This window comes from Lathyrus oleraceus, chromosome 1, assembly GCF_024323335.1.
Source record: "Lathyrus oleraceus cultivar Zhongwan6 chromosome 1, CAAS_Psat_ZW6_1.0, whole genome shotgun sequence".
Classification (NCBI taxonomy): Eukaryota; Viridiplantae; Streptophyta; class Magnoliopsida; order Fabales; family Fabaceae; genus Lathyrus; species Lathyrus oleraceus.
The window spans coordinates 276,357,549-276,365,806 of NC_066579.1; the positions used below are offsets into that span (position 1 = coordinate 276,357,549).

The 8,258-nt window shown below is 39.9% G+C and overlaps 1 non-coding gene across 1 annotated transcript; it reads right to left on the reverse strand.

Moving 5' to 3' along the window:
- Positions 1-2,787: 2,787 nt before the first annotated feature.
- On the reverse strand, positions 2,788-2,894 carry LOC127116737 (small nucleolar RNA R71). Its single transcript, XR_007801532.1, has one exon. It is a non-coding gene; the product is annotated as a small nucleolar RNA R71 (small nucleolar RNA).
- Between the last annotated feature and the right edge of the window lie 5,364 nt (positions 2,895-8,258).

Genomic DNA, 8,258 nt, shown 5'->3' on the forward strand with positions numbered 1-8,258 from the left:
CCATTTTTGTTTTAGGCTTGTGCTAAGTTGGTGTGCCAAGTTGTGTCACATATGTGTTTGATTGGGCTTGCCTTGACTTATGCAATTTGATTACCATGCCTAATGATGTTCAATGCCTCTAATTTTTTGTGTGATGATCATGTTGTGTGTTCTGTTTACCCATGAATTTTATTGATATTAATTGAATCATTTTTGAATTAATGTGCATTTGTTCATTCTGTTGTCACAATGTGGTTGCAACTTGCATACCTTGCCATATTTGGTTCATAAAATGAATTTGGTGAATGATAATGATATGGGACCTTTTGGAGTGTGTTCTTAATTGATTGAGGTTCATTCATGTTGAATTTCATGTTCTGTTTTGGATTTTTTTTCCCTCTTTGACCCTAGGCCTCGCCCTAGTGGTTTGTGACTCACAGTTGAGCTTTGATTTCAGGTTAAGAAGCTCATTGCTATGATGGGATTGATTCACTCTCTTGAGTTGATTAAGTGGTTGATGTTGAATAACCTTGATTTGTTTTGTAGGTTGATCTTAGCTCATTTGAGTTTGAGCTTGTGCCTTGCACATTGTTGCATTGCTTGTTTGACTGTGTACTGTTGACTGTTGGTTGTCTGTTTGACTTTTTGACTTGTATACTGATTGAGTTAGATTTTTTTCAGGTACATTAGTTGCTTTGATCACACTAAAATTCACCGTATTTCTGACTCCGATTTCGCATGCATTCTTAGCTTTTATTGTTGTTTTGCTTTGTTATTTCTTTGTTTTCTTATGTTTTCAGGTTTTTATAATAATCGGAGCTTGAATCGGGAAAAGGAGCGAAAAAGGAGTGAAAACGGGCGAAAACCTAGAAATTCAGCGTTTTGCACTTACGGCACCCACCGTGGCGGGCGCCATGGGGTTAGCCATGACGTGGCCACGTCTCAAGACCACTCCTCAACCGTCAAGACCCACGATCCCCACTCCATCATCCCCTGTAGGGACCATGGCGGGCGCCATAGGCCTGTGGCGGGCGCCACAAGGCCAAAATCAGTAACCTCCACTTTTTAGTGGAGGGGCGTCCCTGTCATTTCATGCTTTCAGTTTTTACTATAAATAGGACCTTAGATTTTCGTTTTTCTTCATCCAGAATTAGAATTCTCTAGGCATATATCAGTTATAAAGCAGTTGCCATTCCACATCGGGGTGCCTCTGCAATCGAGTGATCGAGTCTGTAATCTGTCTGTGGTTCGAGTTTTTGGAGCACTCTGGAGGAAGTTAATCCTGCCGCCATTTTAATTCAAGTTCGTATTTTACTTTTATTTATTTCCTGCACTCGCACATTTACGTTGTTTATTTCCTGCACTCGCACATTTACGTTGTTTATTTCCTGCACTCGCACATTTACGTTGTTTATTTCCTGCACTCGCACATTTACGTTGTTTATTTCCTGCACTCGCACTTTACTTTGTTTATTATCCGCACTCGCTTTAAATTACTTTTATGAAAAACTATAAAAAGAATATTTACTTTATCATGTCTAACTAATTCTATAAAGGTTAGAATGTGAGGATCGTAATTAAACCAGTAATCAGTGTAATTGTTCGTGGAAACACCTAAGGGCTATTTTATCTTTCAATTCAAGTAATTGTTTTTAACTATTTCAAAAACAGCCAAAAGCGCTTTGTCTAGTTTATTAGGAGATTTTAGATTAAAAAGAAAAGAGATTTTAAAACGATTTTCGGACGCGTTAGGAAGTTTAAACTCTGGTTCGTAAGAACCTCTTTTTGCTAAGAAGTCCAGGTTAAAATACTTTTCAACTTAGTTAAGATACTATATTTCTTAAAATAGGTTTACTACTCTAACGCAGTACGCACCTTTTTATCCGTGACAATAGGAGGGGTTGATTAGAGAGTACAACTCGGTTCTGAATACGCGAAAGCGACAGTTCCTGTTAAATTAGTTCTTTTCAAAGGAGAAAACATTGCCCATAAGTAGTTCCACTAACAAGTACTGGATTATCATTGATTGCGTGAATTACATTCGAGCCTGTCTTTATTTATTATTTAAAATTATAATTTATTTACCATTGCACCCTTATTAAAACCCTTAAAAATAGTTGCCTTAGATACACACCATAACAACAGGTTTGATAGATTGACACTTGGTCTCTGTGGATTCGATAATCTTTTATATTACTTTGACGTGATTCGTACACTTGCGAAAAACACGCACCAAGTTTTTGGCGCCGTTGCCGGGGACCAATTTCGTCAAATTTCATTACCCTGTAGTTATACCGTTTAGACTAAGGTTGTTACCCACCGGTCAATGCGAAAGACTCGCAGTGCCGGAAGTTTAGTAGACCCTCTAGCTGAACCTGAACGTTACGCTCGCGCACGTTTATTTTTCCATAGGAATAGGATAGCTATGGCCGAAGAACAAAACCGAAGACCTCTTAAGGACTTCGCCCAACCATCAAACGAGGAACCTAGTTCCAGTATAGTAAACCCCGTTATCCCAGCCAATAATTTTGAACTTAAACCATCCCTGCTGCAATTAGTGCAACAGAGACAATTCTCAGGTCTCGCTACTGATAACCCAAACCAACATTTAAAAAACTTTCTTCAGTTAGCAGACACCTTTAAAACCAATGGAGCTTCTCCTGAGGCGATACGCTTAAGATTATTTCCCTTTTCCCTCAGAGATAAAGCTCTATCATGGTTAGATTCTCTTCCACCCAATTCAATAACAACTTGGGATGACCTTAGGAAAGTTTTTCTTGCTAGATATTTCCCCCAAGTAAGACCGCTCTTCTTCGAAACCTTATAACTAGATTTACCCAACTCCAAGGAGAGTCGTTGTTCGAAGCCTGGGAGAGATATAAAGAACTATTAAGAGCATGCCCACACCATGGCTTAGAGAATTGGCTAATCATCCAAACCTTCTATAATGGACTTCATTATAACACTAAGATGACCATCGACGCTGCCGCTGGTGGCGCACTGATGAATAAACCTTACCCTGAAGCTAGTGCCCTTATCGAGGATATGGCCCAAAACCATCAATCATGGGGAGTAGAACGAGCGACAGTGGAAAAGAAGGAAGCCCAAGGAGGAATACATGAGCTAAGCTCTATAGACATGATGCAGGCTAAAATGGACGCGTTGGCCCTTAGAGTCGAACATATGTGTACAACTCCGAATACTGTAGCCGCAGTTTCGCCGAATTGTGAGATATGTGGAACGCAAGGACACCAATCCGCCGAATGCAATCTGTTAAATGAAACCAACACTGAGCAAGTGAACTATACCCAAGGGAACCCATTTTCTAACACATATAACCCTGGATGGAGGAATCACCCAAACTTCTCCTACAAAAATAATAACCCTATTCAAAATACCGCACCTCTGAGACAACAAGGTTACCAAGCCCCTAGAACAAATCAACCTATGCAACCTGTACCGCCAAACCCGAGCTTTGAAGAAATTGTAAAAGATTTCATCGTTGCTCAAAAACAGAAAAACAAAGAGTTCATGAACCAAAGCGTCCATGTTAACGAACTAATTACCCAGTTAGGAACCAAGGTTGATCAAATCATTACTCATAATAAGATGCTTGAAACCCAGATCTCTCAGGTAGCGTTAAACCAAGCCCCACAGACTACCCCTGGAGGACAGTTCCCTGGACAACCTCAACAAAACCGAAAGGGCAAGCTAATGCCATTACTCTACGAAGTGGAACCGCTTATAAGGAGCCTTTAAACCCTAGATTAAGTGAGCCTGAAACTTCTGAGAGGAGTGAGGAAAAGGAACCAGAGAAGCCTGAAACCCCGGAAAGTCAAGAAAAAGGAGAAGAACCTAAAAATAAAACCTATGTACCACCACCGCCATACAAACCACCAATACCATACCCTCAAAGATTAAAGAAAACCCAAATCGATAATCAATATCAAAAATTCGTTAAGGTTATAGAAAAACTTCACGTAGAAATCCCCTTTACAGAAGCCATCACCCAAATACCTTCTTATGCTAAGTTTCTCAAAGACATACTTACGAATAAACGTAGACTTGAAGATCCGAAACCCGTGGAATGTAATTCTATTTCCGAAGATAGGTTAGCAAAGAAAGATAAAGATCCCGGAAATTTTTCCATTCCTTGTATTTTAGGGAATCATGTCATCGAAAAAGCTTTTCTAGACTTAGGAGCTAGTGTGAGCTTAATGCCTTTAGCAGTTTGTGAGAGATTAAACTTAGGAGAATTACAACCTACTAAGATGTCGCTTCAATTAGCCGATAGATCCGTTAAATACCCTATAGGCATACTTGAAGACGTCCCTGTTAGGGTGGGTCAGTTGTTTATACCTACTGATTTTGTTGTCATGGACATTAAAGAAGATGACGACATACCAATCCTCCTAGGTAGACCGTTCTTATCGACTGCTGGAGCCGTAATAGATGTTAAAAAAGGAAAACTAACTTTTGAGGTAGGTGAAGAGAAGATAGAATTTATATTGTCAAAATTTCTTATGGCACCTGTGATAGGAGATTCTTGTTATGCCTTAGATATCATCGAAGAATGCATTAGGGAATTAGAACAAGAAGAAGAAAATAAATCTATAAAATTGCCATCAACCCTTATTTTGGAAGATGACAATTATAAAACACCCTACATTGATGATAACCTTCACGAATGTTTATCTCTTACCCCAGATCCTATGCCTTGCCCTATGAAACCGACCGTAAAACTTAAGGAACTGCCTAAAAACCTGAGATATGAATTTCTGGATGAAGATATGAATCGTCCAGTTATAGTCAGTGCTACCTTATACCAAAAAGAAACCGATCAATTATTAGAAGTTTTACGTAGGTACCCCTCAGCCTTAGGATATAAGATCTCTGATCTAAAAGGAATAAGCCCATCCGTATGCATGCATCGGATTTTGCTTGAAGAAGATTCAAAACCTTCCAGAGAACACCAACGTAGAATAAATCCTATAATGAGTGCGGTAGTTAAGACTGAAGTTCTTAAGTTACTAGAGGCAGGTATAATATATCAGATCTCGGACAGTAAATGGGTGAGTCCCGTGCATGTAGTACCCAAAAAGGGAGGCATCACAGTCGTACAAAACGAGAAGGGCGAACCTGTAGCAAAAAGAACCGATGGAGGTTGGCGTATGTGCATAGATTATAGAAAATTAAATAAAGCAACTAGGAAGGACCATTTCCCATTACCATTCATAGAACAAATGTTGGAGCGCCTAGCCAGACACTCTTACTTTTGTTATTTAGATGGATATTCAGGATTCTTCCAAATACCTATTCACCCCGAAGATCAAGAAAAAACTACCTTTACATGCCCAGTTGGAACTTTTGCCTGTAGAAGAATGCCTTTTGGACTTTGTAATGCTCCTGCAACTTTCCAACGCTGCATGATGTCTATCTTTGCTGATTATTTAGATGGAATTATGGAAGTATTTATGGACGATTTCTCAGTTTGTGGATCAGATTTCAAAAATTGTCTTGTCAACCTTGAGAAAATCCTGGAGAGATGTGTGGAGGTAAACCTTGTGCTAAATTGGGAAAAATGTCATTTCATGGTCACCGAAGGGATTGTTTTAGGACACATAGTTTCCGAAAAAGGTATAGAGGTAGATAAAGCAAAAATAGAAGTCATAGAGAATCTAAAACCGCCGAAGACTATCAGGGAGATAAGAAGTTTTCTTGGACATGCCGGATTTTACCGACGTTTCATCAAAGATTTCTCCAAAATAACAAAGCCCTTAACTGGTCTTTTAATGAAAGATGCTGAATTTATCTTCGATGAAAAATGTACTGAAGCATTTAATCTTCTGAAGGAAGCTCTGACTTCAGCACCTATAATGAAACCCCCTGATTGGTCAGAACCGTTTGAGATAATGTGTGACGCCAGTGATTACGCTGTTGGAGCCGTTCTAGGTCAGAGAAAAGATAAGAAGTTACATGTGATTTATTATGCCAGTAGAACCCTAGACGCTGCACAGCTCAATTACGCAACAACCGAAAAAGAGCTCCTAGCTGTAGTTTTTGCAATAGACAAATTTAGATCTTATCTAGTAGGAGCCAAGATTATAGTTTATACCGACCATGCTGCCATTCGTTACTTACTAAGCAAAAAGGATGCCAAGCCTAGGTTACTTCGATGGATTCTATTACTGCAAGAGTTTGATTTGGATATCCGTGATAAGAAAGGCACTGATAATGTGGTAGCTGATCACCTATCTAGGCTAGAATACCTGAAACCTGATCCGGTTCCCATAAATGACGATTTTGCCTATGATAGACTGATAGCCCAACTAGAAAACATTGAAGAAGATAACCCAGACCCTCATGAGTATTTTCAAAAATCCTTAGCCATAAGTGATGTACCTTGGTATGCAGACTTTGTTAATTATCTAGCCGCTGACATCATACCCCCTGATCTAAACTACCACCGGAAGAAGAAGTTCTATAGTGATGTGAGAAACTTCTATTGGGACGAACCATTTCTTTTCAAGAGAGGTAAAGATGGCATTTTCCGCCGTTGTGTTCCAGAAGAAGAGGTAAATAATATAATTGAGCATTGTCACTCTGCACCCTATGGTGGACATGCAAGCACATCTAAGACCTACGCCAAGATTCTTCAAGCTGGCCTATTCTGGCCTACTATGTGGCGTGATGTCCATGCTTTCATTGTCAAGTGTGATAGATGCCAACGCACAGGAAATATTTCAAGACGTAATGAAATGCCGTTAAGAAATATCCAAGAAGTAGAACTCTTCGACGTATGGGGTATAGACTTTATGGGACCGTTCCCACCATCTTTTGGAAATCAGTACATCTTAGTAGCTGTTGACTACGTGTCTAAATGGATTGAAGCTATCGCCGCACCCACAAACGACACCAGAGTAGTCATCAAATTATTCAAAAATTATATATTTCCCAGGTTTGGAACACCCCGTTTAGTCATAAGCGATGGAGGATCGCACTTCATATCGAGAATATTTGATAAACTTTTAAGCAAGTATGGAGTTAAGCATAGAGTAGCAACACCATACCACCCACAGACCAATGGACAAGTGGAAGTATCTAATAGGGAGATAAAACAAATCCTCGAGAAGACTGTCTCTATATCTAGAAAGGATTGGTCACAGAAACTTCAAGAAGCATTATGGGCCTATAGAACCGCTTTCAAAACTCCTATAGGAACAACCCCTTATCAACTGGTCTATGGAAAATCATGTCACTTACCTTTTGAATTGGAACATAAGGCCTATTGGGCCATCAAAACTTTGAATTTGGATTACTTGACAGCTGGTGAGAAACGTATCCTTGACATCCACAAATTAGAAGAGCTCAGACAATCTGCCTACGAAAATGCCATCATATACAAAGAAAGAACAAAAGCTTGGCATGACAAAAGAATCATAAGAAGAGACTTCAAAATAGGCGATCCTGCTCTCCTGTTCGATTCTAGGTTACGACTTTTTCCAGGTAAACTCCGTTCGAGATGGACTGGCCCTTTCGAAGTATCTAAGATCCTGAGATCCGGTGCTATTGAAATCAAGAACCAGACATGTAAACCGTTCATCGTCAATGGACAGAGGTTGAAGCCCTACGAAGGAGGTGACATCCCAACAACATACACCTGCCATACTCTGAGTGATCCACCATATCCTTCCAATGATGTTTAAATATCGGTCGTCGAGCTAATGACGTTAAACAAGCGCTGCATGGGAGGCAACCCATGGTTTTTCTTATTTTTTGTACTTTTATTTTTTACTTTTACTTTATTTTGTTTATATTATTATTATTATGTCAGGACTAACGATTGAATGTTTTATGTGCTTTCAGGACTTGTTTGCTAACCTTGTACAGAATGCAGAACCCTGATGACATGCACGTGGCCTTTAGAGATGATGCACAGAGAGAGCGTTACTATGTTCACATGAGACGCCCTATGGCTCCTACCAGGTACCCTGACCATGACTGCATGGATGCCTTGGGGATAGAGCCAAGCGTCAGATTTTTATGCCATCAACTCCAGTGGGAACAGTTTGACTACAGGAACAACACTTATAGGAACTTGACTCTTGAGTTCCTCAGCTCGTTTCATTATGACCCCTGGGCTGGACCCGATGGACTCGCTGTTTTCAGGTTGTTCGGGATTGACTACTCATTCTCTCACAAGGAGTTTGGTGATTTGCTAGGTTTCCAGACTACTCCTGATGCTATTCCAGATACACCGATGGGGTATTTTATGAGCA